This window comes from Podarcis melisellensis (genome assembly GCF_964234715.1).
Source record: "Podarcis melisellensis genome assembly, chromosome: 4".
Taxonomy (NCBI): domain Eukaryota; kingdom Metazoa; phylum Chordata; class Lepidosauria; order Squamata; family Lacertidae; genus Podarcis; species Podarcis melisellensis.
In genome coordinates this window covers 41,255,846-41,266,553 of record NC_138531.1, presented here as the reverse complement: position 1 = coordinate 41,266,553, position 10,708 = coordinate 41,255,846, and positions in this window count along the sequence as shown.

Genomic DNA, 10,708 nt, shown 5'->3' with positions numbered 1-10,708 from the left:
GTGATCATTTTAACTCAATCCCACTCCCATTGATGTTCAATAGAGCACCAGGCCACTCTTGCTTCAGAGTAGACCAGGTTGGTCCTTTGTTCTCAGAACCTGTGAGCGCAGATCATCACAGTATCCTCATAAGGACTTTCCCTAACTTTCTATGCTTAGGTTCCTACCCCGTTACTTCTTCTAGGCTCACCACGGTGCACTATTAACAAAGAAATAACTACAACTTCTATATTCACCGCAGCGGCCTTTCCTTTGGTCATCACTTCCTACTTGGCCTGTAGGAAATTATCTGCAGGGTTGAGGTAGAGGGAGCCATCCAGTAGCAGATGGGACAGTGAAACTACACCTCTTTCCTGGCCTTCCTTCAGCTAAGTTGGTGCTGCATACTAAGGAGGGGCAAGGCATTGACAAGATTAGCATGCTGCAAACATGCTGGCACAAGACCAGATTGGCTGCAGCACTGTGTTTGCACTACACTGATCTCACCATCAGCTCTCACTCTGCATCCCAGTATGCAGCAGCGACTCAGCTGGAGAAAGGTCAGGGAAGTAGTGCAGCTCCATCACCTTATCCACTATTGAAGTCATCCTCTTCTTTGCCTGTTAAGGTCTGACTGTGCTCTTATAGCAAGCACCAAATTCTATGAGGCTTTTCCTGCAGTCTCCTCTTCCTCTGCAACCTGACCTTGCAGTCTGCCCCCCTGCAAGGACATATGGAGAGATAACACCATTAGTGCGGCCTCCTTCAGGCATGTTGCAAATGGGCAAAAATCTTTTCTCATTCAAATTGAAGGCAGGAAACATTCAAGTTAGATTTGGCTTCAGTCAGATTTTGCTATACGATAATTACGTATATGGTTTCATGCTAGTATCATAAATTCAGAGGTTGGGCAATGCTTTCTGCCGTCCCTCTGAATTGCTTTCATGAAGACATCACATAGCCATGATTGTCATATCTTAATCACATTCATGGCATGTTCCCAGGTTGGCTGGAATCACAGTTTTCTGTGATTTAAAAGAAGGCCCTATTAGAAAATAGCACCGTGGCAATTTCTAGTCAGAGTGGTGCAAAAACTAATTTTTTTTCTTCAGAAAAAATAGCCTCCGGGCTTCCCCCAGCCCTGCTTTTAATACCAACCTTTGCGGGGGTGGGCTGAGTAGTCCCATTCACATGAGATAAAAAAAAGGAAAATAAGTGGCCAACATTAATGATGATACAACATTGCTCAAAGTTTGTTGGGGGGGTTTAAGCTTTATGTGACTTTCAACTTTTTCTTGCCATTACTATATTTATGGAGATATGGCTTTCTAACATAAGAGCAAGCTTTTATTGCTGTTAGTATGACAGCATTCATGCTATGCTTTCATTCCCCCTTTTCTCAGTCCCATCCTCCACATTACTTTTTATAGCGATCAATACCTTGAGTCTGGCAAGGAATCTCTCAGGGCTTTCAGACTTCTGCTTTTCTCAGTTAATGGTAAAAGCTCCATTTCAGTCTAACACAATGTTCTCCCCCAACAGTCCACTGAGGTAACTAATGTAATCCGGAGATGACAGATAATAAACTTTGCAATGAGATCTGTTTCATAGGAAATAATATAAGAAGAAAACACTGTAGTCAAGAAATCCCAAATTCTCCTATGCCTAAATGATTTCCCCTTATTCAATATATTGCTGAAATTCACTGCAGTTTATGACTCGCATATTCTATTATTTAAAACCTACTACATTATTTGTATAGAACAGTGGGTAACCCTATAAATCCCTAACAGCCTGTGACACAGAAGAGATAGCGGAAGAATGATTGATAGCAAGACAGTGGAAATAAATTAATAAATGGAATGTTGGGCAGCATTAGCATGAGTGACAGGTAGAGAGTGTCATTTGAAGAATGACAGAGTGGGGAAACTGTGGCTGTGAGAAGCAGAGCGAAGCTAAAAGAAAATGAAATGAGAGAAATAATGACAGTATATGTAGAAGTGTTAGGATAGCTGTTATGAAACATGGGATAATCGATAATGTTAAATTAGGAAATAAGAACACTAAACTGCATACAATCTTCTTCTGCATGTTCCTTAAATATATTTTTATATTTTAAGTGACTGTTCTGTTCTGGGTGGATTCTAGGGTCTGTATGTCACACCCCAGGTGTCTTGTACTCGAGTAACACTATAAAGGGAAAATTCAACAGCTCTCTACAAGTCTATAGATGTTGACAGCAGGTAATTTGAAGGACATCTGGAATCAGTGGAGTAGGCCCTTTTGAGTAACCCCAGGGATATCACAATAGGTTTCAGAGTGTTGGACTTGGTAGCTGGGATGCTGCATACAACCAGGTCTTATGCCAGCACAACTACTGCAGTGTTCTGCTGTCCCTGGAAAGGCTGGCAAGAATACGCTTCTCAAAATCCTTATTGGTGATTGAAGCTGCACATGCCAGCTTTCATAGCTCTGACAAAATTACAATTGCTCATAAGTTGTCGCCTGAAGGGCAGTGCTCAAATTACTAGGATAAAGATAGAGACCCTTAATGAAATGCACAAGTTGCAACCATGCTCTCCCCCATCTTAGTCAAATTGTAAGCCCCTGTAGCCTTCTATAGTTGTGGCAGCTTATCACAAAAAGATAAGAAGGTCCCTTGTAATCCAAGCCCTGGTTGCTAAAGAGGTAAGTTACTTATCGAGAATTTGAAAATTGATCAGAATTAAAAAGAATGTTATCAGTGACTTCAACTTACAAGGTTTCCCCACAAGGCAAAAGGTCTCATATGCCTCATATACCACTTGGCAGGGATAGTACTATTCTGGGGCTTGCTATGCAGACCCAGACAGTCATTATTGTCAGGTAAAATCCACTAATTAGGCTCCTGTGGGATTTGGATTCCAGAGTGTTGTGCACTAAATAGCCACAAAGCCCGGCTTATACTGTATTTCTTCTTTCATTTTGCAATACAATAAGCACCAAATAAAGTGTGTAAATAACTCTCTGTGAAAGATGGGGAGAGTGCAATGATAGAAGAGACTGAAAGCCACAGTTTTGTGCACCTGTCTGGGCTGGGTGTGGCCAGCTGTCACTGTCGTCCTTGCATCTGATCCAAATGCAGAAATAGTCAGTGCCAGGACAACAGCCCTTGTAGATGAGGCTCTGCAACAGACCAAACCAGTGTATGGGAGGTTGATGTGGTAGAAGGTTTTGTAGTAATCACCAGCACTTTAAATTGTGTTTTGATGCAAACAAGTCAGCGGAACACTTTAAGCTCTGGCAAGAAGTTCTTCCAATGCCAGGTTCCAGTTAGTTCCCTTGCAGGTTCTGGACAATCCCAGTGCAGTACATTGAAGTAGTCTTGCTTGAAGGTTACCAAAACATTGGCCAATAAGACTACTTGGTTGTCTTGTAACAAAACTGGATCAATGAGCTGCATTCCTCTAAGCACCCTGTACACATCCTCAGGGCAAAATAACTGACATTCTTCTCTAAGTCCACATCTACATGATAGTCTAGACATATCTGTAGACAGAAGTGCTGAATTAGTGGAGTCCAAGTTGAGGCAGATACCAGTGACCTTTATCCTCAAAGTTCTTAGCAGAGTGACCTCTGAGAGTTCCTTATCATCATCCTTTAGGCAAACTAAAGTAGATCCAAGCCCCTGAGGGTGCAAAGCTTGCAGAGCAGTATTGCTTCTTCAGTGCCATCACCACTATACAGAGAAAGCTCAATAATAAACTCTTAATTATATTTAGTCAGATTCACCACTTGATGTCTTCCACTTTCATTATCCTGCCCTGCTTCTAGTTCCCTAGACCTGAAATGGCAGAATGGACACAACTGAAGGAGTGCCCGTCTTTTTATTAGTTCTAAGTACTGTATGAACTTGTCAGTTAACACCTCAAAGCTTGAAGTGCCATGGCACTTGTACATTCTTGGTTGACAACCCTTTTTATAAGCCTTCCAAGGAAGGATTGTGGGACAAAGCATCTAGGAAAAAAATCAACTGTCCTTTCTCTGCAACAAGTTGAAGAAAAGTCTTTTCTCTCTCATTGAAAGTGTTTAACTACAATTCTAAATCCTAAATCTGAATTTAGATTAAAAATGTATCCTAGGAGATTTCTGTGCAACAAAAGCATTTTTCAGACAAGTGCAAACATTTACAAATCTAAATTGAAAAGGTGTTAACAGAAACACAACAAAAATGATTTACTGAGGGGTAAATAAACATTAATCATGAAGGTATAAATAACGCAGTTTGATGTGTGTGCCATTTCACATTAGCTGAAAATGAATGGTTCATGTGTGCTTATGCATGTAAAATCTGATGGTGACTCAGCTGAAAGTCTGTTTGCTTTTGTGTCAAGGTCCGTATGTGAAGTCAATTTGAGAAGAATACCTAACACCATGAGCTCTGTCTGTAAAAGTTTAAAAGGCAAGAGAACTACATAATCGAAGTAGAGAAAAACAGGAAGTCTCAAAACTGGCAGATTAAGAATAATTTGTAGTGTCCTTAAAAACTAATTTCAAGAGATTTTACTTAATCATACATATAAACATTTTTATACCATGTTTCTTTATAAAATTAACTCAAAAAGTTGATAAAGAACCACATTTAAAATAAATCAAGATTATGATAAAATAATTCAGCATAAAAACAGGGAGACAAAACTATAACCCACAGTAAAAGCTCAGTGAAACAGAAAGGTCTAAGAAGCTCACCTGAAGTTTATTTGTGCAAGATGTCGGTATGAGATGAACCAAACTAAGTGTGACAGTGACAGTCCTGTGAATTTAAACACTGAACTGACCCAGTAACCTACCAATGTTTTGTTTTAACACAGGCTTCCTCAACCTCGGCCCTCCAGATATTTTTGGCCTACAACTCCCATGATGCCTAGCTAGCAGGACCAGTGGTCAGGGATGATAGGAATTGGAGTCTCAAAACATCTGGAAGGCCGAGGTTGAGGAAGCCTGTTTTAACAGAAAAGGGACTGCTTGTACAAAGAGTACTAAATCCTTACCCCCCTTGCCCCCTCTTCCTCCTCATATCGCCTTTATCCAGCTGCTTTTCTTCCTAGCCAAACTCCAAAGCCAGGTGAACTTAAAAAGGTACCCCTGCCCATACGGGCCAGTCTTGACAGACTCTAGGGTTGTGCGCTCATCTCACTCTAGAGGCTGGGAGCCAGCGCTGTCCGCAGACACTTCCAGGTCACGTGGCCAGCGTGACAAGCTGCATCTGGCGAGCCAGCGCAGCACACGGAACGCTGTTTACCTTCCCGCTGGTTAGCTGGGCAAAAACCACTTGGGCGTGGGGTGAGTTCAGCATTCCTTATCAGTATGCTTCTTGTGCTATTAAAATCACATACAAGTCATTTAGTAGAGTACCTATGCATTTTGCCTTGTAACTTTCTTTCTAGAAGAACTAGACATTAAAAAAGAAAAGAAAGAAATCTCAGAGTCTGGGACCCCTTCTGGTTGTGGGTTTGGTACATCTGTACCTCTTGTACTGCCTCTAAGTGTTCCTGCATACACATGCTGTCTTTCTTGTGAGTGAGGAATTCTGAATTTACATGGAACTACAGTAATCATAGGGACGCGGGTGGCGCTGTGGGTAAAACCTCAATGCCTAGGACTTGCCGATTGTATGGTCGGCGGTTCAAATCCCTGTGGCGGGGTGAGCTCCCGTCGTTCGGTGCCAGCTCCTGTCCACCTAGCAGTTTGAAAGCACCCCTAAGTGCAAGTAGATAAATAGGTACCACTTTATAGCAGGAAAGTAAACAGCGTTTCCGTGCGCTGCGCTGGTGCTGGCTCGCCAGAGCAACTTCGTCACGCTGGCCACGTGACCCGGAAGTGTCTTCGGACAGCGCTGGCTCCCGGCCTCTTAAGCGAGATGAGCACGCAACCCCAGAGTCGGTCACGACTGGCCCGTACCTTTTACCTTTTTACAGTAATCATGGGGCGCTGGTGGTGCTGTGGGTTAAACCACAGAGCCTAGGACTTGCCGATCAGAAGGTCGGCAGTTCAAATCCCCGCGACGGGGTGAGCTCCCATTGCTCGGTCCCTGCTCCTGCCAACCTAGCAGTTCGAAAGCACGCCAAAGTGCAAGTAGATAAATAGGTACCACTCCGGTGGGAAGGTAAACGGCGTTTCCGTGCGCTGCTCTGGTTTGCCAGAAGTGGCTTAGTCATGCTGGCCACATGACCCGGAAGCCGTACGCCGGCTCCCTCGGCCAATAAAGTGAGATGAGCGCCGCAACCCCAGAGCCGGCCGCGACTGGACCTAATGGTCAGGGGTCCCTTTACCTTACTTTACAGTAATCATATTTAGTTTAGTCCTAACAAAATCTACTGATAGTCTTGCAGATACAGTGGTGGTGACTTTTCGTTTGAGAATAACAACTCCCACCCACTTACTCTTGGTAGGGTGTCACCTGTGGGCCAGAAAACCATGAAAAATCCCTACAGTGTATATTGCAGTTCACATGCACTTCCCAAAAGAATCTGCATGCAGGAGAGAAACGCACACAGAGCCCAAGCTCTCCACTTGCTCCCTGCGGAAAAATATAATATGCCTTTTAAGCTAAACAGCAACTCCTTTCATTAGCAGCAGGAGCAAAAACAGCCAGCCAAGCTTGGATTGCATGCACAGGTCTTTCCATCCCATACAATTCTCTCTTTTTGGATCTTGGCCAGTGTATTCAGAATTAGACTATTCAGTTCACATAGCTATGGACTGGATGGTAGCCAACTGTATTAAGTGGTTCAGATCATTACTATGCGAATTGGAAAGGAGAGAGAAGAACCTAAAAGATGTATCATTCCATCATAAGAGACTTAAAAATAAATAAATCTGAGTTTATATTAGTTCAACCACAAATCTAGAACTACAAACAGAAGAAGAAGAGTGTTAGAGCAGGTTCATTTACTTCATAATTGGCTACTTGTTTGCATATTGAACAAGTCAAGGTGGTCTACTTGTGTGTAATGAGGAGAAGGGGACTCACAAAATACTGTATTGGAAATGCCCATAATCAGCTCACTGATAAGGAAGTTTCCACAAATTTACTTTACCCATGTTATGAAACTACATATGCAGACCACTGAACTGTTAAATGCAGAAATATGTGGATGATTGTAACGTATGAATCTGTAATTAAGGTAATAAGGGCAGAACATGCCCTTAACCTTTGGCAATGGATATTTTCATAATACATTTATAGTTAATGGATAGTTTCATAATATATCTATTTAAGTGTGTAGCTGTTTCCAGAGCTGGTATCTACTCTGAAGAACTCCTCAAAAAATAGTATGAAATGGTTCTGGTTTGCTTTCTTATTAGTTCACTGATTTCTAATGCTGCTGCTTTAGAAAGGGTGAAAAGGCTCATCTGCACTTCTGCTTTTCCCACCATGTTGTAAACAACCACTGTTTTACCACTGAATCAAAGCAAATGTCAATTGGGGTTTCTCTGAATTTACATTTGCTCCAATTTAGCACTGAAGAATGGGTTTTCCATGACAAAGCAGTGGGAGAAAGGCAAAACCACTTGGACCCATGCCTAGAAATCACGGGACAAGTGGAAAACAGCTTGGACCCATGCCTTCTAGGCATGGGACAAGCAGAAATGTGGGTGAACCCTTAGTCAGGCCTGGTGTTAGCACCATACTGGGCCATTTGCTGGTACCCATGCATTTCTGCAGGGCCCAACATGGTTGGCCCCTTGCCTGGACACCTGCAGTGTCTGCCACTATTTAGGCCCCCAAGTGGCAGAGTTCCACCTGGTAAGATGGAGAGGTTGTACTCATTAGTCAAATGGAGACTGGGCATCTGCCAACTTTACCCTCCCACTTAATGGGCTTACCCAGCAACATTGTAATGGACTGGGATCTGAACAGTCACCCAGTTCCTGGCCCATTACAGAGCCACTGGAAAACAAGTTCATGAGTAACTGCAAGGAAGAGACTAGTGGGTGTGCTTTCTCTCTAATAGCTGGCCCATTCTATCACCACCTCTGCCAGGTAAGCCTGTGAGCATGAGAAAGAAGCTGGCAGCCACCAGCTTGGGTGGCTTTAAAAAAGATTGGACAAATTCATAGAAGATAAGGATATCATTGGCTACTAGCCATGGTGGATATGCTCTGTCTCCACAGTTGGAGGCAATAATGCTTCTGAATAACAGTTGCTGGAAGTCACAGGAGAGGAGAATGCCCTTGTGCTTGGGTCCTGTTTGCAGGTTTTGCATAGGTTGGCCACTATGAGAACAGGGTGCTGAACTAGGTGGACCGCTGGCTTGATCCAGCAAGTTTTTCTTATGTTCGTACATCTTTAGTTACAGGAACACCACTTCAAGGGGTCCAACTAGAAGTGAGGGCTTCAACAAATGTAGCTTGTTGAAAATCTGGAGCCAGACCTGGTGCTAGTTTTTATATTTCATTGTTTTAAAGTTTTTTTATTCAGAAGTTACAGTTATTAAGATGTCTGTTAGCTGACTTGAGAGCCTAGTACTGAAACCCTGAGCATCCCAATTTCACAATGCCCTCTTTAAAGGTATTTGTATGGTTCCTGCTTTTCAGCTTTCCCAACTCCATGGAATAACTTTTTTATTATTTACTCAGACACATTCTACCTTCTTGTAAAATTTAGTTGGTTCTTTGATTTCATCTGTTTCAATATTGTTTGTATAATATTGACGTACAAATTGTTGTATACCACCCTGGAATCCTAAATAGGAATAAAGATTTAAATAAATAAATGCTTTAAATTAATAAATAGAAACATTTCAATAAATGAATAAATTGACACACTTTGGTGCGTGTGATTGGCAAGCAGATGGCATCCCTTGTGCCAAGCAGAGTTCTTTTCCTTGCAACTGAGAATGAAGTGCTTCTAAAATGAGATGCTAACATAAGACGTAAGCAGAAAGCTAAAAGGCCACGTTCTTCATGAAGTTAACGAATTATCTCTCTGCATGACTGAAGCCATCCTCACAAATTGATACTAATTGGGAACCTTGTTGACATTGTGGGTGCAAAGACCGTGGATGATATCAGCCCAGAGTGGCTTCCCACACTTGAATCAGATCCTGCTGTGCCAAAAATCAGGTAGTATGCTTGGCACAACAAAAGGGCCAGGCTTTTATTTATTGAGTCATGCTGCGTGACTATATATATATATATATATATATATATATATATATATATATGCAGGTTTTGGTGTCCTCGGGTGTCTTCCCGTGTAAAAGTTGGGGTGTCTATGCGACGTTTCGACGAGGTCTCACTCGTCATCTTCAAGATGACGAGTGAGACCTCGTCGAAACGTCGCATAGACACCCCAACTTTTACACGGGAAGACACCCGAGGACACCAAAACCTGCATTCCTGTACCCGTGAAAATCTACGAAAGCATATATATATATATATATATATATATATATATATATATATATATATATATATTTTCCCCTGCGGATCCAGAAATGTTTATTTAAAATTTGCCATTCCAGTGTAATAAAACAGTTTTAAAATCAAGAAATGAAGCACTTTTTGAGAAACAATGAGGAGCTGCTGCAAAGAAAACTCACCTCGAATCACTACCTGGCTCTGGTGCAGGAAAATACACAGAAATGTTTTCCTTTCCTTACTGTCTGCACTGATGTGAACATGAAGGAAGGTAGTGAAATGGATTTTGGCAAACACTCTGCTATTAAACTGAAAGTCAAGGCTAAAAGCAGAGTAAAAGCTTATTTAGCTGCAGGATGTTCCTTTGTCATCAGGAGTCCTGATTCAACTATCTCTTAAATGATGCATGCGGTGGGCTGTAAGTAAAGGATGACAACAGTTCTTTTCTTCCATCCATAAACCAGTGACTAACACAGCCCTGCTTTTTGCCTTAATGAGTCATGAGGGGCACACAATGGTGATCATGAATCTTTTGCAATCAGGACTTTCTTTCAGTATATGTTAATTTTTGCAGGCCATAATCAAGATGTTGTAGGTTGAAGGACATTGTGGAAAATGAGTCCTTTTTGATTGGCTTTTATATTCAGAAATACAGGGATAATGATTGATGGACTCATTTCCTGTTTCCTGGGAGGGGGGGAGAGAAGAAAAAGGGGAGAAGAAGAGGGGAAAGAGGCTCAGAGAGAGGCGAGGACATGAAAGTGCAGCAGCCCTCAAATAGACTTCTGTGGGAGTTTTGGAGCTTAGTAACTGATGGAAGTATTTGTCATTGAGAAAGAAGACAGCAGATAATAGATGGACACAAGATGCCGGGGTGACAGACGATGACAGGGAGAGGATCCTGATAGGTCTAGCAGAGATGGCAGATGAAGGCAGAAAGTTAAAAAATTGAGTTGGGCAATATTTTTATCCAGATACCCACTTCAGACAGTAACCTTAAAGAAAATAGTTTTGTAACAGGTTCAGCAACCTTCAACTAACCAGAAGGAGCCCCATGTTGTTCAAAGATATTTACTTCCATGTAAGTGTATACTGTATCTGATTTCATTTTAAAATCATCAGAGGAACTTAAACATTTTAGTTTATAAGAAAAGGTGACTGGGAGAGGGGTGATGGAGGGCACATACTTATGAGATTCCTAGCTGTAGAGTTTAGGAGATTCACAACTATTGCCAACCAGATGATCTTTTACCTACTGCCATGCACTTCACTGAGCAAAAGAACACATTGTTTTTCATCCCAAAATGTTCTGCAAAAGTACAGG